A 23,179-nucleotide genomic window follows, 5' to 3' on the forward strand; every position below is an offset into this window, starting at 1 on the left:
CTCTGGTTCTACTTATTGGATTTTTATGGCTTTGGTATAGTCTTCTATATTAAAATTGACTATATTTCCTTAAATTGGCTAGGGCGTTTTGTTTTGTTGTGTTTTCACTTTATTACTGTTTGAGTACTGCATAAATAATTTACACACGGCATAAGCCTGACTGTTGTTTACCAAGCTACCCGAGAGTTAAGCATAGGTTTATTTAGTGACTCTAGCGGTTTATGCTGATAGGATTTGTGATTAATATTTGAGGTGGGTTTTCACTCTCTCAACTAATACTCCAAGGGGCATATTATCAACTGGGAGTGATAAATATCGCTAAGCACGCTTTGCGCGACTATAGCTATCGCTGGAATGGATCGCTGGGATAGCGCGTTATTATCAACGGCTATCTCCAATGCGATAATAATTCCAGCGAAAGCGGCGAAATGCTGGATTATCGCTGGTAATCCAGCGATAATATTTCTGCGATAGGGAATAGCTTGGTAATAAGCCATGGTGGATTTAACCAGATGATCCACCTCCCATAGGGTAATGCTGCTAAGTCAGATATTTTTCTGACGTTAGATTCCTGCATAAATGGGGAGCTAGCACGAATTCTATTCTTGCTAGGCGGGTATGGGGCATCGTTGGTAATAGCACGAAGCTGCGTTATCACTATTTTCACATGCTCTGAATGTGAGGCACGCCTACTTTGCATCTCATTAGCGATGAGATGCAAGGCGTTGGTGAAACGGGTGCTACAACAAGGGAACACACGCTGAAGCGTGTTAGCGTGCCCTTGTTGATACTGCGATAGAATTATCGCCACTTTTCGGCTGAAAACGGACGTTAAAGCAGCAATAATTCTCTTGATACAGAAAGCAAAACTGGGAAACCAAGGCTGCAGAGATTTTGTTAAATTCAATCATGGGTAAGTATTCAAGGCACTATCTAGCAATGTTGGTTTAGGCTACCTAGGATACCCAACTCTGTAAAATCCATTATGAAAGATGTTAATTGTGAATGATGCCACCAGTTCTAAAAGAATGTGGACACTGACGCAGCCAGCATACACCTCTCCTCTCAGGTTACCCAGATGGAACAGCACTGTCAGTCCCAGTCTATGGTGTGGAAGAAAGTCCGCATGTACACGATGGAGGAGGCCATGTGGTGCTATACGATACTGGTTTGAGACCAAGATGCCCACTCTAAACCTTATGTTGCAATGGGACGGAGAGAAATAGTGTGGAAGTTGCAAAGGTCTATCGTATCAAGGGGTCACTTCATTTTCCTTTCCTCTCCCACTTTCATGTATTTCCTCCCTTCTTTGACTGGTGTCCTGCCTCTTCCGTGACAGCGTTGGGTTTGTTCTTCTCTCTCAACGTGTTCTCTGCAGTCCATCACTGTGGTCCTGCAGCCCAGTCAAGTCAGTTTCTCACCCAGATTACTAATGACGCTGTGGCTGAGTGTATATTTCTCACCCAGATTACTAATGACGCTGTGGCTGAGTGTATATTTCTCACCCAGATTACTAATGACGCTGTGGCTGAGTGTACATTTCTCACCCAGGTTACTAATGACGCTGTGGCTGAGTGTACATTTCTCACCCAGGTTACTAATGACGCTGTGGTTGAGTGTATAGCTCAATGGTGTGGGGGCAGAGAAATCAATGAAATATTTGAAACAGAATGAAAAAGCGGCAACACATAAGGTTTCTCTCATAGGGTGCAGGGGACAGAAGCAGCAGCATTTTAAACTTAACTCATATGCAGTAATCGTACTGCGCAGATAGCAGCATTTCAGGCTTCTTGGAAACACAAACCAGAGTGAACACAGGCTAGAAGGTGGGATGTCATCACACAGAGAGGAGGTATACCTGTGACAGCAGGACTAGAAGCTTCGGTCACACAAGCATCAGAGGTAAAAGGTAAAGTACCTTTGCAAGTTTTCTTCAAACATGGAAACATTGGCAGATGCAGTGCAAGCTTTCCTCAGACTATGACAAAAAAGGCAGAATATAAACAGTAAGTATAACAAGCACTGGCAAAGCCAATAGGTCTTGCCTATACAGGAGCTATTGGCAATGAGGTTTTGCCATGTTGTACACCAGTATGGCTGATACCCAGCGTGGGTACAAGTTTGCAGCATGGAGTATCCTAGAGTGAAGTGGGGGGAGTAGAGTGCCGTACACTGGATTTGTTGGAGTAGAGTTGAGTAGAGGGGAGTAGAGTTCACTGGTTCAGTGGCAGAGAGTGTCATAGAGTGCAGTGTCAGAGTGCACTATGTTATGATCTCGTGCGTGCTCTTGTGTTCCATGTTGGAACAGATGCGCGCTGCGAATGTTTGCGGGGTTTAAAGAATGCGGGAGGAGGCTGGCGGTTGGTTGGACGTACTGGGTGAAGCAACATCTTGGTCTGTTGGTGGTGCATCTGAAATAAAGCTACGACTTTGAATTTACTCTTGGATCCCCTGCATCTTCTTAACACTGGCGACGATTGACATTAGGAGCACCACCAACGTTGCTAGAACCCACGGATTGATTTTGAAAGATTTGCCTGATTTCGCAACTCTTACGAGTATGTGAACGGACTTTTCACCCAACATCCCATCGATGACTTCAAGCGGACTAAAAGACTGTTGGGGATGTGATTCGATTTGTTCTACGTCCAAAGTTAGTCTTTATTTGTGACTTGGTGCATAGTGTGGACGGCGGAAAAAAAGAAGAAGAATTTGTGAGTTTCTTTCGCATTGCTTTACGGAACTATGGCTTGTCGGAGGTACTGCGGGTTACAGTGATTTATTATAATATACAATCACTCTTACCCTTGACTTTGATAACCTCACGGCGCTCGAGCTGATCTTCCCCCTGCATGCACAGCACTCGAATCTTCGCTGACTCGTCTTTCGCCTCTACGCATCACGCGTCACATGGTCTCCGTGCGTGACGTGACGTGCCCCGTTTTGCTTGTTGTAACCTTGGTTACAGAGAAAGCTTACTACGGTGTGCAAAAAGGGTCACAAGTCTGGTTTGAAACGCCGTTTCTTCGTGTGGAATGGTGATCTTAACGTCTAACATTGTTGCTTCTCACGGAGATTGTGATTAAGGCATTTTTAATCAGTTTTTTTTATTTCTCATTGTTTTTCTTCCTGTATCTGCCCTAAAATGTCATCGACCTCAATGAGCCAGCCACCTGCATTTCTGTGTGAAAAAGGTGAGCCACTACTTCCTTGGAAGCGGTGGAAAAATCTTTTTGACTCATATTTGGTGGCAATTGGGGGGGAAAGATTCTCGGCCATTCGGAAACAGGCAATCCTCCTACATAATTTGGGAGTGGAAGGGCGGAATATTTATGACAGTATTGATGAACTGCCGGTGGGGGATGGATCTGGTGAACCATCTGATGTCTTTGAAATGTCAATGAAGATGCTCGAGAACTACTTTGGGCCACGCATTAATGTGATACTGGAACGTCATAAGTTCTTTATGAGAGTTCAAGAACCTAAGAAGAAAGTGGGGAACTATGTAGCATCCTTGAAGACTTTAGCCAGAACTTGTGATTTTGGGGATTTGACAGAATCGCTGATCCGTGATCAGTTAGTCAGGTGTACAAACAGTAACAGAGTCCAAGAAAAGCTCCTCTCAAAGAACCCGTCCCTTCGTGAAGCTATTGCAATTGTGGAAGGCATGGAAAATACCTCGGGTTGGGTAAAAGAGATGAAAGAACATAAGACCTCCACGGACTGTACTCCTACCCCCAGCAGCATTCATGAAGTTACAACCTTGGTTCAACAACCAGTTGTTGGAGACAATGTTGGCAAAGTCTCCCAAGTTCCTAAAGCTAAATTTCAAATTGATCGTAACAAGATCAAATGTTATCGTTGTGGGAGTTCAAATCACTCTGCCAATTTTCAGAATTGTTAAGCAAAAGCTGCAACTTGCTTAAAATGTGGCATGAAAGGCCATTACGCCAGGGTTTGTAAGTCTCTTGGCAAGGTCCATTGTATTGAAAATGATGAACCTGTTGCATCCGGTCCTAGGATGGTTGTTTCTAATGTTAGGAGTGATGGTATCGTAGATGCTGATCCCATATTTATGCCTGAGTGTGATGTTGTGATTGGGGGGCAAAGTTTTGTTGTGTTAGCTGATTCAGGCTCTCCCTTCACAATTGGTGAGGAAATTTGGCACAAAACCTTTCCTGACATTACATTACTTGACCCCGATATCAATCCTGTTAGCTATGGGGGGTCACGTATAAATGTTTTTGGTTACACGATCATGGGCATATTTTTCAAGGGTCGTGAGACTATTGGTAAAATCTATGTGGCACAGAGGGGGGATAATCTGTTGGGTTGGAGGTATCAGAGGGATTTGGGTATTATACTGAATCCTAATGCTCTTAAAGCAGCGGATTGGGTCATGCTTATTGACTGCATTCCTAATTCCAACAAGTTTTTTGAAGAATTTCCCAAAGTTTTTACAGATGAGTTGGGTCTTTTGAAAGGTTTTGAACATCGTATTATCCTGAAGCACAACGCAATACCATGTGTGCATAAGGTTCGGAAAGTACCGAACATGATGATGGTTCCCCTAAAGAAAGAATTGGACAGGCTAGTGGGTTTGAAAATTATTGAGGAGATTGAATCATCAGAATGGTTGGCCCCGGTAGTTTTGGCTCCCAAGGATTCTGGGAAGAGCATTCGTATGTGTGTGGACCTCAGAAGTCTGAACAAATGGATATGGGTGGACCGCCAACCGTTACCCACCATTAACGAGTCCTTGTCTATGCTGAGTGGTGCGAAGGTTTTTTCTGTTTTAGACTTGTCATCGGCATATCATCAGGTACCTCTTCATGCTGATTCTAAGCATCTAACATCCTTTGTAACTCCATTAGGTGCTTTCAGATTCGTCAGGATGCCCTTTGGCTTGGCATCGGCTGCGGCCTGCTTCCAACGAATTATGAAATTGGTTATTTGGGGATATGTCAAATGTCATCTTTTTCCAGGATGATATACTGGTTTATGGAAAAGATGACTTACAACATGACACTATTCTAAGAGGGGTTTTATTGAAACTAGCGAGTAAGGGCCTCACAGTCAACAAACTGAAGTGTAGAATTGGAGTGTCTTCAGTCACATATCTGGGACATGTAATTTCTGGGGAGGGCATCCAACCTAAATTGCAGTTAGCTAGGAGCATTGTGGAGGCTCCAACTCCAATGGATAAGGAGCAGGTTAGATCCTTTTTGGGTTTGGCAGAATTTTATGCTAAGTTTGTTAAAGGTTTTGCATCGGTTGTTGAGCCACTAAGGAATTTACTTAAGAAAGGCACACAATTTGAGTGGAATGAAGCCTGTGAAATTGCTTTTGGTATTGTTAAGCGTTCCATCAGTCAGTTACCCAGTTTAGGTCACTTTGATACCAACAAAAGAACTATCCTTACCACTGATGCGAGTTTGGCTGGGTTGGGTGCTGTACTGTCCCAAGTGGAGAATGGTGTAGACAAAGTCGTTGCTTTTGCTTCTCGGGCGTTGAGAAAAGCTGAGCAGCAATACTCGTGCATTGAGAGGGAAGCGCTTGCAATAGTTTGGGCAATTAAGCATTTCAAATTTTACCTTTGGGGAATTCCCTTTATTGTAAGATCAGACCATCGTCCTCTTGTGCAAGTTTTCTCGTGCATGGAGAGTGACAGATTGACTCCTAGATTGAAGCGTTGGATTGAGGGGTTGGAGGAATTCAATTTCCAAGTACAGTATCTACCTGGGTCCTCGAAGTGACTGCTGATTGTCTGTCGAGATTGCCAATTCAAGAACATGAAGATTATGTGGATGTCGAACAGGCATGTGTTTCTTGGGTTAGGGAATCTTCCATTTCCCATGGAGAATGGAGCCAGGCTATTTCTGAAGATCCTTTGTTTCCTGGTATTAAGGATTTTATCATCAAAGGCTGGCCGGTTAATTGCAAGGATGTAGATTCTGAGCTTAGTCCTTTTTGGTCTGGTATGGATGAGTTAACTATTGCACATGGAGGGTTGTTGAGAGGTAGTAGGTTTATTCCTCCTTTATCCTTGAGACCAAAATTGATAAACTTAGCCCATGAGGGGCATCTTGGTAGGAGTCTCACTAAGGCACGGCTTAGGGAGAGATATTGGTGGCCACTAATGGATCATTAGGTGGAGATTGTGGTCAAAGATTGTCATTTATGTGCGTCAAATGATAAGTCCAAAGTGGTCAACTGTGCTCCTTTGTCTCCGGTGGAGGTTCCTAGTCAGCCGTGGACAAAGTTAGGTTTAGACTTAATGGGACCATTTGATTTACTGGCGCCGTCTGAGAGATTTGTTATCCTTTTGGTTGATTATACATCCAAATGGGTGTCTACAAGGTGTGTGAGTAACGTCAACACAAAAGTTATTGTGGAATTTCTCAAAGACGAATTTGCTAGGGAAGGTGTTCCGAAGTATCTAATCACAGACAATGGTGTGCAATTTGTCTCTTCTGAGATGGGGGAATTTTTGAATGATCTTGGTATCGTTCATCTGAAAACAGCTCTTTATTCCCCTCAGGCCAATGGGCTGGCTGAGCGCATGAATCGTGTTGTCAAGGGTTGTGTGCAAACAGCTTTGGATACGAAAATTCCTCTTAAGGATGTGTTGCGTGATACATGGTGGGCTCATCGTACCACGGTGAACCAGGTTATATGTAACTCACCTTTTTTTCTTCTGAGGGGCAGACATGCAAAGTCAAAGTTGAATCCGACTTGGTTTCCCTTGCAAGATCAAATTCCTTTGGATGGGAAGAAGGTGGAATCCAGGGTTCGTTCTTATCAAATGGGATATAAAAAAAGATTTGATAACAAGAATGCTGTTAAGTCTAAGTTATGGTGTGTGGGGGAGTGGGTATTGGTGAAGAAACCCAGGTTTACGAGAAAGGGTATTTCGGAGTTTATGGGTCCATTCATGATTTCTTCTATTCATAAGAATGTGGTCACAATGCAAGGTGGTTGTAAGTGGAACATGTCGAGGCTGGTGAAATACTCGGGGCCTGATCCTTCTTTGGAGTCTGGTTCCTGTGATGTTTCAGTTTCTGATCAAACCAGTTTCTCTGCTTCTTCAAGTGGGGATAACTCTCCCAGTACTTCAGTTGCTCCTGATTCTGGTCTGGTGCATTCCAGGGATCCTTCTAGGAGATTGTGTCGCACTCCTGCAAAGTTCAATGATTTTTATTTGAATACCTGTTGATGGTTTTTGTGTCTTATTTTTGTTTATTTTATTTTGTCATCATTTGTTCTTTCTATTGTTATGTAAAGGGGATGTGTTATGATCTCGTGCGTGCTCTTGTGTTCCATGTTGGAACAGATGCGCGCTGCGAATGTTTGCGGGGTTGAAAGAATGCGGGAGGAGGCTGGCGGTTGGTTGGACGTACTGGGTGAAGCAACATCTTGGTCTGTTGGTGGTGCATCTGAAATAAAGCTACGACTTTGAATTTACTCTTGGATCCCCTGCATCTTCTTAACACACTACCGTAGAGTGGTGCAGAGTGGAGTGTAGTGGGGTGGAATAAGGTAGAGTTGACTGAGGTAGTGGGGTGGACTGGACTGGATTGGAGTAGATTGGGGTGGATTGGGTTGGGATAGAGTGGGTTGGATTAAGTGGAGTGGGGTGGATTGGAGTGGGTGGACTGGGTTGGCATGGGCTGGATTAGAGTGGATTAGATTGGATTGCAGTGGGGTGAAATGAATGGAGGAGGATTGGATTGGGTGGGGTGAACTGATTGGGATGGATTAAATTGAGATGGATTTAATTGGGGTGGGGTGGGGTGGATTGGAGTGGGGTGCGGTGTATTAGATTGGAGTGGGGTAAATTGGATTTGGGTGGGATGGATTAGATTAGAGTGGGGTGGATTAGATTAGGGTGAGGTGGTTGGATTGGAGCAAATTGGTGTGGGTGGATTGATTTTGAGTGGGGAAGATTGTTTTGGATTGGAGTAGGGCACATTGGAGTAGGGCTGATTGGAGTGGGGCAGATTGATTTGGATTGGAGTGGGGCAAGCTGTTTTGGACTGGAGTGATGCAGATTGTTTTGGACTGGAGTGGGGCAGATTGGAGTCGGACAGAGCGTTTTGGATTGAGTGGGGCAGATTGATTTGGATTGGAGTGGGGCATATTCTGTTGAATTGGAGTGGTGAAGATTGGAGTGGTGCAGATTGTTTTGGATTGAGTCGGGCATATTATTTTGGATTGGCGTGGGGCACGTTGGAGTGGGGCACATTGTTTTGGATTAGAGTGGGCTAGATTGGATTTAGCAGTAGAAAAGAACCAATGGCGGACTCCAGTAGCCGCACTTCTTAACTATGTTCCCTTAATATTTTGTCACAGTGTAATGGAAGTAGTTGTGCACAATCTGATCTGCACCTGCCGTTGGGAGATGCAAAGTGCTGGGCAGATGTACTAGACTTTAAGAAAGGGTGGAGAGGTGCACTCCCAGATTCGTCAGTTTTAATAATAATGAAAGGACAGGTCTTTCGTGAAAAGTTAATTCTTTATTTCATATTCCAATGAATGGTGAAACAAGCCTCAGCCAATGCGTTTCATCAGGGCACAGCAATAGATGGGTGAAATATGGTCTATGGATCGAAGGTGTGGAAATGGTCGAGTCACCAGGTCAGCTACAGGATCGGTAAAGTGACGTCGCAGTCAGTGACTCCACGTACAAGAGCCTCCTTGATTAGGGCCAAATATGTAAAGTGGAGCAGTTAAAGTAGAGAGCTGCTTCCCAATGTCACGTCATGGCATAAATAAAGAATTCGCTTTTCACGAAGGACCTGTCCTTTCATTAGATTGGATTTAGGTTGACTGGATTGGAATGAGGTGAATTGGATTGATTGGAGTGGGATAGATTGGATTGAGCTGCATTGGATTCATGTGTGGTGGACTCGATTGAGGCAAATTGGAGTGTGGGTCAATTGGGGTGAGGTGGATTTGATTAGATTGGGGTGGGGTGGGGGGTTGGAGTGGGACAGATTGGAGTGGGGCAGATGGTTTTGGATTGGAGTGGGGCACATTGGAGTGGGGTGGATTAGAGGGGGGCTGTCTCTTTTAGATTGGAGTGGGGCAGACTGGAGAAGGGCAGACTGGAGTAAGGCAGATTAGAGTGTGGCAAATTGGATTGGAGTGTGGTACTTTAAATTTTGGGACCACGTAGGAGGCATGGCCCTACCATGCCGACTTTGGTATCAGCAAACCGCGAATGTCCAATGCGGTATGTATAAGTGTTTTTCATAACGTTTCATCAATGAAATGTTACATTGTATTACGACATTACATATTGACTTCAAGTGTTCCATTTTAAAGCGGGAGTCAATTAATAGTTGCCCTCACATAGGCTGCGCATTAAGGACATACGTAAGCCTAAACGGCACGTTTCCATTCCAAAACTCTGCTGCCCGGGGTCAGTCCGGTCCCACGAGTTCCCCGTCCCTACGGCCACCTGTGATTAGCATCAGGGTTTGACACACCCTAAAGCCTTTCATCCCACACGAGCCCCAACTAATCTCTTTCACACCTGACTCTGCTTCCTGCTTTATGGCCTGCTTTACGAGGAGGAGGTGCCCGTGTTTATTGGGGCCTCCTATATCTGATGAGGGTTCTGAGCCTCGCGGGGTAAATAATGGTGGGCTGGCTGAACTGAAACGTGGGATCGTCATCATGACTCTGCCATTTTGTTTGTAATGTATACATATGAATGACCATATCGTAAAACCAGGAATGTGTGCCTGAAGCATGTATATTTTGTATATAAGGAGAAGACTGGTTTTGTAACTTCGAGCAGTCTCCTGAGAACATACTCGTGTGTACTTCTAGGATGCCTGTTACTGACTGCAGTCATAATAAAATCGATCTTTGACGCCACCGCAAGACTCTGTGTTTCTGTAGTCCAAGACAGGAAGAACCCGAAGTCATAGGGTGCTACCCCTGGCACCGCTGGGTCCTTAAGAATCCCAGTACTTCAGTTGGCGCCCAACTCAGGGCGATTTCAGCGGTACTGGTCCAAGCCAGAGGTTCGTGAGGAGCTTCGTGTGGAAATTCTGGAGGAAGGCCGCCACTTCATCAACCCCTGCATGTCGACGTGGTCCGAAAGTCTTTGCTGTGAGGTTCCCCGCTTGCCGACGGCTACGAAGGACTGCTGCCCTGACTATCGCCCTGTTTTGGACCCTTGATAATTTGGTAGAGCGAAACGATTAACCGAGTCTTCTGGTGACGTCATCGATCATCGATACCTCAGTTAAGTATAAGTGGAGCGTCTCCTAATCCTTAGTTTGGTTCTTAGTTCTGGTATCCCTTCGGGATAGCTTTGATTTGGAGCTTGCAAGCACCAAAGCCGAAGAACTCGTGTATTCACGAGACTATCGTGTTTTGATAATCCTTTGAAGTTTGAAACTAGACTAGTGAGCAAAGATGCCTGGTTCTGGTATATTTGGAAACTTGTTTTGTTTGGGTTGTAATAGGGATTCCCAATTAGAGGATTCGTGTCCGGTTCCTCCAATTGGAACTCCAACTTATGAGCTTTATGTGAAACATGGCGTGGGCCCCATTGCATATAACGAAGTATGGATCCGATAAACCAGGAAGGATGGTGTTTTAAAATGGCCCCAAAATGGTAGTTTCGATACAGATATCTTAGATAACTTAGAAGTTAAATTATTTAAAAAGAAAGCCCGGCCGGCGAGGTTTGATTCTTTCCGCCTATGGCGAAAGGAAGCCAAACAGAAAGAAATTAAACTAGCAAAAAGGAATAAGAGAGAAAGAGGTATGTCAGTAATGCAAGCAGCTGTACAGTTTAAAGACAATGAGGAAGAACAAATTAATGAACAATTGTATAGACAGCGTAAACTAGGGATCGATAAATGTTACCCGGTTTTACCGCACCTTCAGCAAGATGAGTCAAAAGAAAAGGAGAAAGATCCCCTAATGTCACATTTACTGTGTTCGCCACCTCCGTATGCGCAGAGTGCTACAGCACCTCCGCAACCCTTAAATGTACAGCTTCCAGTTAATGTGCCACAGGCTCCCCCGCAGCCGCCAGCTCCTCCTCAGCTGGCGCCTACTTTTGTGGCACAGCCCCCTCAGGGGCCGCCGACTTTACTGCCTGCGTCCCCTTTGCCTTCTGCAACTTTGCCTTCTACGTCAACTGCCTCCCTGGGCACTCTTCCTAATGCTGCCCTTGCATCTGCATCTACACCTACTGTACTTCCCTCTGTTTTCTCCCCTGTTCTTATGTCGAATTCTCCTTCTGCGCGGCAACGCATAACTAGTGCGGTTACTAGTTTTATGTCGCCTTTGTTTGGGTTGTCTAACACGACCCCCGGCCCACAACGTAAGCAATTGCGTAGCCAGCGGCCTGGTTCTGAAGAAAAAGAAGAATTAGGCCACATGGCACGTAGATGGATTGTTTACCCTTCGAGATATGATGTGGAATCTGTTCTAAGTGTTTTTCATCAATGGGAAGCACCAAAGCAGAGATACGTTTTTGAACAGATGTGTGCTTTCCTTTGTCAGGAATTAGAGGATACTGGCTTAGAGGCAATTCCACCAGAGTTGTGTCGTTTACGGTTTAATTTCGACAAAGGCACGATCGTGGGTTCTGGTGTGGAAAAAGCAGTAGCGGCGTTGTTGTAATTTAGGATCGAGGATCCTTCCCAGCAACTGTTTGAGCATGACCCCTATGGTACAAAAGCGTGCCAATATCCAATGCGTGAGGTTCCTCCAGTTTGGAGACCTGCTGATGCGAATGCCAATCCACCTGTTCTGGCACATTTCCAGCGTGTTTGGGTGCATGTCCCTTGGAAACGATCTGAAGTGATAGCACTTAAGCAGACATTGCCTGACCCGCGTAAAAACCCTACAGGATATTATAAGGAGTTATCACAGACTGCGGAATCATGTATCAGGAATTTGGCCGCCATAGATATGTTGTTTGGAAATGTTGTTCCACAGCCTTTGTGGGGATTGATTCGTAATGCAGATCGTGTTGCAGAGCTAGGTGGCACATGGGCTAATATTACTATTGCTAATGATGGACAAGGTGGTGGTGCCAAACCTGATCCTTTGGTAGCAGAACTCCCTGCTAGAATCATTGCATACATGAAAACTTTAATGCCCGCGATGCGTATGAATTGGGATAAATTGTCTGCGTGTAAGCAGAAAAAGGATGAGACAGTGTCTGATTTCTTCACCAGGTTTGAAGAAACTTTTATCGACCACAGTGGTCAAGATATGAGCACAGAAGGTGGTCAACGATTATTTGTTGATAAATTTGTGCATAATCTGCTCCCCGAGTTGTGTAAGAAATTAAAAGATTCCGAAAGTTCTTGGGCCGTTTCCTCATCAGTGCAAATACTGGCTACTGCACAGTATTACGAAAATAGGGACAAGGATGAGAAAGATAAAGCAGACAAGAAAACGAAAGAATTATAAACGAAGGTTCTTTTACAGCAGGCTTACCCGCCACGTGGTGGCCAGAGTAATTATCAGCAACCGCCACAGTTTCAGAGAAACGTGCAAAGGTATGAGTATTCTCAACCGCGCGTTCCTGTGGGTCCTAATCAATGTTCATACTGTAAGGAGGAGGGTCATTTTAAATACAGTTGCCCCATTTTGTTACAGCGTAATAATGGCGTTTTTAACCCCAGAGGTAGAGGTGGTCAGCAAGCTCCTAGAGGTAGAGGGCGCGGGAATGTTCCCAAGAACGTGCGTCCTCTTCCATCTCAACAGACGATTAATAGTTTTGATCAGCAAGCCACTGCAGCTGGTAGGACAGCTCAGTACTATAACAATGACTATTATGCAGAAGATGAAAGCGCAGAAAGTAATGATTACTAGGATAGCCGTAGACAAAGAGAGGGAGCTGTTTCAGTGCCAGTGGATCAGAGTGGACCGTATGTCAAGGTGACTACAGCGGGTGTGTCAGAGCCCTTTCTGTTGGATACTGGTGCTACAAAAAGCTCAATTATGCATTCAAAACTCCCTGGCGCACCTTTGTCTGGCGAAATAAATGTTTCAGTAGGTTTTTCTGGCGCCCCGGATAGGAGCCCGATCTCTAGTCCTATGCCCCTTTCTGTTGGACCTTGTGAGCTGAAAGCACCCCTAATCTTAACGACAGGTTGTGGTGAAAACCTGTTAGGATTAGATTTATTAAAGAGGTTACATGCCACATTATATTGTTCCCCCTCGGGAGTACAACTTACACTGGGTAGGAAAGTGATTTCTCCAATGTATTTGTCACGGGATAAACTGCCAGCTGAATTGTCATCTCTTCCGGATGCTCTTTGGGCTTCTGGCCTTAATGATGTGGGTCTCTTGGAAATACCGCCATATGTGGTAACTTTAAAAGCCAATGTTAAATTGCCATGCATTCCCCAGTACAAGATCTCTAATGCAGGTGAAAAAGCGTTGTTAGCGATTATCTATGATTTGATTGAAAAGGATGTAATTGAAGAGACAAGAGGTAACGTTTGCAATAGCCCTGTTTTGCCTGTTTTAAAACGTACTGACCCTTCACAGCCACCTGTTTACAGATTTGTGATCGATCTTAGAGAGGTAAACAAGATTGTTGTGCCACAGTTTCCAGTTGTCCCTGATATAACTGCCTTGTTAACTATGATTCCAGCTTCCGCTGCTTAGTTCTCAGTGGTTGATTTAAAGAATGCTTTCTTTAGCATCCCGATCGCAGAAGAAAGTAGGGGTATTTTTTGTTTCAGCCTAGGAGGCCGAAGTTTCCGCTTCAAACGCGCTCCCCAAAGCTACTGTGAAAGCCCATCAATATACAGTCAAGCTTTAAAAGCGCAGCTTGACGCAATTGTTTTACCTAGTGGTGCTGCTCTTATTCAGTATGTGGACGATTTACTAATCGCCGCATATACTGAGGAAATTTGTAAAGAAGCTACAGTATCATTGTTGCGTCATTTGTCTGCCTTCCATCACAAAGTGTCTCTCTCAAAACTGCAGTATTGTCGAAAAGAAGTGACCTACTTAGGTCATCTCTTTTCGAAGGAGGGAAGGAAACTGACCCCAGAAAGAATTCAGGCCATTGCTAAATTGAGCGTGCCAAGAACACAGAGAGAAGTACGTGCTTTCTTGGGTATTACTTCTTACTGTAGGCAGTGGATTCCGAGTTTTTCTTTATTGGCAAAACCCGTAATAGCATTGACATGTAAAGATACACCGAATCTCGTCCCGTGGTCTGAAGAGTGTCAGAAAAGTTTTTTGGAATTGCGTGAAGCATTATGTTCGGCTCCTGTGTTGGGCACCCCCGACTACAGCAAGCCTTTTACGTTGTATGTTCACGAGAAAGAAGGTTGTGCTTTGTCAGTGTTGACTCAGTCTTTTGGAAACTGACAGCGCCCATGCACGTATTTTTCATTGACTCTGGACCCGGTAGCTAAAGCCTTGCCAAGTTGCTAAGGAGCCACAGAGGCAGCATCTGTCTCTATTCGACAGTCTGCTGGGTTAGTAATGAACAACACATTGATCGTGATGGTTCCACATGCAGTGGACACGTTGTTAAACAGGACCAAGACACAGCACTTAACTAGTGCTCGATTGTCGGGTTATGTGTTGACACTATTAGCAAGTCATGTGCACATAAAAAGGTGCAATACATTGAATCCAGCTACCTTATTGCCAATTGCAGCAGACGCAGATATGATTGAACAGCATGATTGCCTGTTCAGAACAGAAGAAGAAACAAAAGGGAGAGTGGATCTTAAAGATACTCCCCTGGTTGAGTGTGATGGTACCTTATTGGTGGATGGTTCATGCTTCAAGCTTCCGAATGGTGATACGACTGCCGCATATGCTGTCACGACTTTGCACACGGTTGTTGAAACTGCACGTATACCACATAATTCGGCTCAAGCAGCAGAATTAATTGCACTTACCAGAGCATGCGTGTTGTCGAAAGGAATCAAAGTGAACATATATACTGACAGTCAGTATGCCTTTGGCGTGGCCCACAGTTTTGGGCGCTTGTGGAAAGAACGTGGGTTCCTGACTTCGCATGGAACTAAAATTCAGAATGGTCAGTTGGTGAATGATCTCCTTGAGTCACTGACCTTACCGTTACAAGTTGCGATTGTGAAATGCAGTGCACACAAGAAGGTTACTGATGATGTGGGTCGTGGTAATGGTAATGGTAATGGTAAGGATATTTCTAAAGCGCTAACATTCATCCCAAAGGATATCATGGCGCTAAGATTAAACAAGTGCAGAACGCTGACAAGGATAAATAAGAGTGTTAACGAATGTTAGGGAACAACATGGTTTTAAGTTTTTTTCTAAAGGTGAGGTAATCGTCAGTGAGTCTTAAGTCTGTTGATAGATTGTTCCACAGATTTGCGGCTAAATGTGAGAAGGCACAGCCTCCCGTCCTGACCTTCTTTATACGGGTGGTTACCGCTCTTGCGGTGAATTGAGATCTGAGGTTTCTATTTGGTACATAGAAGTTGATTCTATTTTTTAGTATAGTCGGGCCAGTATCGTGCAGTACTCTGTGAGTGATGCACAACATTTTGAAAGCGGCCCTTTCTCTCATTGGCAGCCAGTGTAAGGTTCTTAAGCAGCTTGAAGCGGAGTCATATTTTCTCTTGTTACATACGGCCTTTTCGGCCGCATTCTGAACAAGCTGTAGCTTTGAAAATAGGTAATCCGCCATGCCGACGAATAGGGAATTCCCGTAGTCCAGTCTACTAATTAATAGTGACTGGACTAGGATCTTTCTACATTCCAAGGGAATCCAGGGAAATACTCTTCGTAGCATTTTCAAAAGTGCGAAGCCTTTACCACAAGTGATTGATACGTGGTCTTTCATTGACAATGCATTGTCAATGTGGACTCCCAGGTTCTTCGCCTTCTGAGTTGGTTTAGGGGGTGTGCCAAGACTATTGGGCCACCAAGTGTCATCCCAAAGCTGTTGGGAAACGCCGAACAATAAAATCTCCGATTTATCGGCATTTAACTTCAGGCAGTGATTATGCATCCAACTGGATAGTTCAGAGAGGCAGTTGCGCAATCTGTTTTTAGTAATGCATTTGCGGATGAAATAGCAAAAGAAACAGCAAAGAATGTGAATAATCGAATGTATGTTGCAGGCCCTGCAAGATGGGTTGGTGATGTTGGAATGTGTGAAGATACAATAGAAAGTGTGAAGTCCCTTCAAGCTGAAGCCACAGAGAAAGAATTGAGCAAGTGGAGAGAAAGTACGGGTAAATTGGATGAAAATGGTTGTTGGATTGATTTGTCAGAACATCAGCATTGGTTGTTACCCGATGCATATGTGCTTCCAGTGGTGACAATGGCTCATGGAATGGCCCATATCAGTGTGAAAGGGATTTGTAAGTTGTTGGCTCCAGTATGGCAAAATGCTGGAATTCCTAAATGTGCAGAAAATGTGGTCAAGAATTGCATGGTGTGTCTGTAATACAATCCTGGTAGGGGAACCCCAACTCCAGCTGGTCATTTTGCGCCTCCAACGTATCCGTTCGAGGTTTTGCAGCTAGATTTCATCCACATGGAAAGGTGCAACAATTTGAAGTACGTACTCGTTGTTGTTTGCGCTTTTTCGAAATGGATTGAAGCATATCCCTTAAAAGACAACACTGCCTTATCCACAGCCAAAGCCCTTGTCAAAGAATTCTTCCCTAGGTTTGGAATGCCGAGAATGGTCTGGAGTGATAATGGGAGTGAATTTGTTGGTCGAGTGATGAAAGAAGTATGCGAAGGGCTAGGCATTACACAAAAATTCCACGCTGCAAATCACCCCCAATCAGCTGGATTAGTAGAATGCTATAATGGCACCTTAAAGTTAAAACTGGCCAAGATCCAAGCGAGCTCTGGTCTTAAATGGCCTGACGCTCTGCCTTTAGCACTCCTGTCAACAAGAATGACTGTGCACTCACGAGTGGGCCTGAGTCCGTATGAGATCGTGTTTGGCCGCCCGGCCAATATATGGGGTGTGCCAAGGCCTACAAAATTCAGCGAAATCGAACATCCAATACTTCTTGATTATCTATATGAATTGACGGCTAAATTGCATGTTTTACACCAACAGGTGCACGATACCCTGACACAGGCCTCTGAAGCTCCGGGACATCCTTTCAATCCTGGAACGTGGGTGCTGGTGAAGAATTTTCAACGGGTAAAGAACGATGAGCCCCGTTGGACCGGCCCCCACCTCGTCCTTCTTCCAACAAGATCAGCGGTTCGAGTGAAAGGAAAGAAGAATTGGGTCCACGGCGTCCATTGTAAAAGGATCCCTTTGCCTCTGCCATATGACCAGAGGGTCCAGGAGGGGATCACTGATTCTGAAACTGAGACCGTGCCTCGCTTTCTACCCTTTAGCGATGCGCGTGTGAAAGGAACAAGCTCTGAACAAGAAAGTGACAATATTTTGCAGGAAGCTGTGCCACCGTCAATTCGATTGGATACTACAGAGCCTGAACTCTTGTTTCAAGATCAGATAGTACCCGGACGAGAACGCTACAATCTGAGGCCAAGAACTATGGACAAATAAAAAAGATTCTTTTCCTTTGGTATTTTTGAAAAGTACAGCTCTCCCACCTGAGAAACTTTCTTATTTTTCCTTTTTCGAACCACCATCCGGGTTCAGCTGTAGGGTCGCGGTGCCTGAGGTTCTGTAGCGATCCGAACCTGTGAATTCGGTATCGTAGTACTGACAGGATTTCGGTACCAATGAACCGCAAATGATCCATTGTATACATGACAGTGTTTTTGCTGCGCAACTAGCATGAATTCACTGGAAAATAGGGCATTCTGTCGTAAAAGTCGTGGCATCCATTTTAGTTACGGCATCCATCTTGTTTCTTGCCCTCACATAGTCAATGAACGGACGATGACCCCGGCAGAGTCACCTTGTTAAGGACACGTAAGCTCGAGCCCGAGAAAGGCTGACGCTGCATGACTAGGCAGAATCAAGCTGCCTCCCTTGCCTGAGGCCAGTCCTGCTATACTGGTTCTCGTGTCCGTTGTCCTGACTGAAAGGCCGAAGACGGTAGCCATGATCCATAAACACCTCTTATCCTACATTTCAATCCTTTGCACCTGGCTCTGCTCCTTTCCTTCTGGGCTTTTACAATGGGGAGGTTACGATTTTTATGATGGGGAGGATCGGGCGAAGAATGGAAAACTGTCGAGAGGACCTGATCGAATACCGAAAAACCTACAACTAATTATTGTTTAATGTCAGATTTACTGTTTGTTTGGGATACCGGGTTGGGCATGAGAAATATTCGTGTAATGTTGCCTAAAGAAATTTTTCGTGTATTTAAGGAACAACCCACTTAATGCAATTTGAACAGTCTCGTATATTCTGCCTCTGTGTGGTTCCTATGATTTCTGTGTCCCTGCAGTAAATAAACCTTGGTCTTTGACGCCGCCATCGAGAAGCCCGTGTCTCTGTTTATTTGTGCACCGAGACAGGAGGAACTCAGGGGTCTTCGGGTGTTGTTTCCCTGACACCTCTGGACTCTTAAAAGTTCAGAACCTCAGTGCCAAGACTTTGGGGTACAAGCCGGAGACGTTAGGTCAACGGTTCTGGTTAGTCTAGGGCGTTCCCTGGACCGACAGGTGTACTCCTAAGCAGAAGAAACTCACCCGCCGCGAACAGCCCGATTAGAGGATGGAGTTTTTCAAGATGGAGAAGCCCGTTGAGGAAATGAACTTTAAAAAAAATATATGTAGAATAATGAGTAGCAAACGCTTTGTAATCTTATGTCTGTTTGTACTATTTGGTATGATGATGTTTACTATAGGATATGTATTTTTGTCCTCTCAAATGCCATTTGCACCCACTGTACAGCCTATGCCTTTTCCTACTGTCCCCTTACACTCTTTCCACCCTCTGCCTGAACACGAACAAGCTAGACGTTCTGAGTTTGTAAACAACTCATTTATTCAACTCCTGCACCAGCACCAACTAGTTATGAATACAACCAATTGCTGGGTGTGTGGTTTAATGCCACATACCATTAATAAGGGTATCCCATATCTAGTGCTGCCGTTTAGCTATAACGGATCATCATGGGCATTCCAGACTATGTTTCTTTTTGCACTAGATGCCTACTCCCCACGACAACCGCGTTTCATCAGACTTAGCACGAACAATAAGGCCCTAATGAAAGGAGTTGCTGACATGAGCAGAGATATCGATGCATACTCATCTATTCCCAAAGATGAGTTGCGAGCTTATGTAGGTTGGAACGCGACGGGGTATAGCATTAGTCTGGGCGAAAAGCAGCGTAAGATTTCATCCCCGATTTGGGTCGTACCCCACATAGGTCGGTTCTGTTTACAAGGAAATGGTCAGAATCCAAGAGCTCAACTGGGGAAAAGTGACTGCACTGAGACATACGCCTTTTCATCTCAGTTTTACCCTGCGTTTTTAGCTGCCAAGGGTACATACTTCGTTTGCAATGACCAAGCATATACATGGTTGCCCCCTGATTTCTCGGGCACATGTTACATTGCAAATTTGCTACCGCCGACATTTACTGCTGCCTCTGATTATCACAAGACCAGAGTTGTGAGAGGCGTCGTTAGCAAGGAGGATACTGCCGGTCAGGAAGCGGGAGACTTCTTCATGGGTTTCCTGCCATTTTGGGGACCAATGGTTAATAGTAGGACAGCTGACTCGTGTAGTTGAATCCACTGTTAATGTAACGGCTGGTGCCCTTGGTAATTTGACCGCTGAGCTCCAAGCGGATCGCCTCATGACTTTGCAGAACCGTATGGTTCTAGACGTTATACTTGCAGACCGTGGTGGGGTATGTAAGGTCATCCAATCTAGCTGCTGCATTTTCATACCAGATAACGCTCCAACAGTTTATCAAGCCATCTCCAAACTGCATAGAATATCCGAATCTATTCACGTGGATAAAGGAGATTGGTCGTTGTTGGGGTGGTTCTGGGAACTGATATCTGCCTGGGGATGGAAGATTCTGTTGGTCATTGGAATGATCTTAGCCATTGTTTTCCTGTTCTGTCTGTGTGTACAGTGTGCTCCTGCAATATGTGGCCTCTGCGCTACATCGTGTGTAAGGAAACCTGTAACGAGAGACGAGCTCAGCAATAGGATGATGCTACAACAACACCTCCATGACCTAATGAACATAGACCCGGACTCAGATTAGTGTGAGTATAGTTATTGCCTATGTAAGGGCAAAAGGAGGGTCTGTGGTACTTTAAATTTTGGGACCACGTAGGAGGCATGGCCCTACCATGCCGACTTTGGTATCAGCAAACCGCGAATGTCCAATGCGGTATGTATAAGTGTTTTTCATAACGTTTCATCAATGAAACGTTACCTTGTATTACGACATTACATATTGACTTCAAGTGTTCCATTTTAAAGCGGGAGTCAATTAATAGTTGCCCTCACATAGGCTGCGCATTAAGGACATACGTAAGCCTAAACGGCACGTTTCCATTCCAAAACTCCGCTGCCCGGGGTCAGTCCGGTCCCACGAGTTCCCCGTCCCTACAGCCACCTGTGATTAGCATCAGGGTTTGACACACCATAAAGCCTTTCATCCCACACGAGCCCCAACTAATCTCTTTCACACCTGACTCTGCTTCCTGCTTTATGGCCTGCTTTACGAGGAGGAGGTGCCCGTGTTTATTGGGGCCTCCGATATCCGATGAGGGTTCTGAGCCTCTCGGGGTAAATAATGGTGGGCTGGCTGAACTGAAACGTGGGATCGTCATCATGACTCTGCCGTTTTGTTTGTAATGTATACATATGAATGACCATATCGTAAAACCAGGAATGTGTGCCTGAAGCATGTATATTTTGTATATAAGGAGAAGACTGGTTTTGTAACTTCGAGCAGTCTCCTGAGAACATACTCGTGTGTACTTCTAGGATGCCTGTTACTGACTGCAGTCATAATAAAATCGGTCTTTGACGCCACCGCAAGACTCTGTGTTTCTGTAGTCCAAGACAGGAAGAACCCGAAGTCATAGGGTGCTACCCCTGGCACCGCTGGGTCCTTAAGAATCCCAGTACTTCAGGAGTGGGGCAGATTGGAGTGGCTAGATTGGAGCAGGCAGATTGTTTTTGGATTGGAGTTGGGACAGATTGTCTTGGCTTGAAGTGGGGCAGATTATTTTGGAATGAGTGGGGCAGATTTTTTTGGATTGAGTGGGTCAGATTGTTTTGATTTAGAGTGGGGCAGATTGTTTTAGATTGGAGTGGGACAGACTGTTTTGAATTGGAGTGGGGCAGATTGGAGTGGGGTGGATTGTTTTGGATTTGAGTGGGGCAGACTGGCGGGGTGATCTGTTTTAGGATTTGGGAGGATTGGAGTAAGGCAGATTGTTTTAGATTGGAGTAGGGTAAATTGCTTTGGACTAGAGTGGGGAAGGTTGGAGTGGGATGGATTGGATTGGGGCAGATTATTTTGGATTGGAGTGGATTGGATTGGAGAGGGGTGGATTGGATTGGATTGGATTGCAGTAGATTGGATTGGTGTGGGATGGATTGGATTGGAGTCTGGGGATTGGGGTGGATTGGGTGGATTGAGTGGATTGGGGTGAGGTGGATTGGATTGAAGTGGGGCAAATTGGAGTAGGGCAGATTGGAGTGGGCGGACTGTAGTGTGCAAATTGTTTTAGATTGGAGTTGGGTGGATTAAAGTGGGGCTGTCTGTTTTGAATTGGAGTGTGGCAGACGAGTGGGGCAGACTGGAGTAGGGAAGATTGAAGTAGGCAGATTGTTTTGCATTGGAGTGGGGCAAATTGTTTGGGTTGAAGTGGGGCAGATTGTTTTGGATTGGAGTGGGGCAGATTGTTTGGAATGAATTGGGGAAGATTGTTTGGATTGGAGTAGGGAAGATTGGACTGTCGAGGGGCAGATTGTTAGGAATGACATGGGGCAGATTGTTTTGGATTGGAGTGGTGCAGATTCTTTTGGATTGGAGTGGCGCAGATTGTTTTGGATTGGAGTGCGGCACATTGGAATTTGGCAGATTGTTTTGGATTGGAGTGGGGCAGACTGGTGGGACAAACTGTTTTGGATTGGGGCGGATTGTTTTAGATTAGAGTGGGGCAGATTGGAATGGGGTAGATTGTAGTGGGATGGATTGGATTGGGGCAGATTGTTTTGGAGTTGGGCAGATTGTTTTGGAGTTGGTAAGATTGTTTTGGAGTGAGGCAGATTGTTTTGGAGTGGGGCAGATTGTTTTGGATTGGGGCAGATTGGAATGAAGGCGACTGTTTTGGATCGGAGTGGGGCAGTTTGAAGTGATCAAATTGGAGAAGTGCCCGTTGTTTTTGATTGGAGTGGGAAAGATTGTTTTAGATTGGAGTGGGGTGAATTGTGAGGAAACTCGATTTTTAATTACGATCGTATCGACCCGCCATTTTGTTCTCCGCCGCCATTTTATGTTGCCTTCACTCAGGCAGCACAGCGAACGAAGTCCATTCTGCTTTTTCTGCTTATTCTGCAATATTGTGTTTAAAATAGCCTTCTGCCTCTATTTACAAAGCTGGTATTAAGGTCTGACCGAGTATACTAATCCCTGTCTGGTTTTCTAATCCTTGTCTCAACTATCTGTTGGCTCACACTATTCTCCTCTGATTTTATCTTATCATCTGGCCTTCGCTGTCCCTTGCTCGTATTCTCTCGTTTCACAACTGTCCTCCAACACACACAAACGTATCTCGTCACCTGCAACTTCGTTGTGGATCTGTTAATGAATTAGTTTAAGGGAGGGGTAACAAACACAGCTAGAGAAGAGGTTTCCCCAAGTCATCTAATACTTTGTTTTCAAACTCTTCCTATTGGTGCTGTCCTGTTTTCCAACGTTTCCTATTGACTCTCTCCTATATGTTCTGGGTGTGTATTTAGTTAATAAATAGTTTTCATATATGGTATATAAGATTGTGCGCCACAGAGTAAAGTGGCAGTCTCCTGAGAATATACCTTGTGTACTTCTAGGACAACTGTGCTAGCTGCATCTAATAAATCTGATCTTTTACGCCTGACAGAGTGTCCCGTGTCTCTGTTAGTTGTGGCAGGTGAACCTAGGAGATTAAGGCGTACCCTGCACCGCCAGGCCCATAAGGTTCTGGTTCTTCAACTGGCGCCCAACGTGGGGCGGCTTCAGTGGTAGTGGTTCTGCCTGAAGGTCGT

This window comes from Triturus cristatus, chromosome 2_2 (genome assembly GCF_964204655.1).
Source record: "Triturus cristatus chromosome 2_2, aTriCri1.1, whole genome shotgun sequence".
Taxonomy (NCBI): Eukaryota; Metazoa; Chordata; class Amphibia; order Caudata; family Salamandridae; genus Triturus; species Triturus cristatus.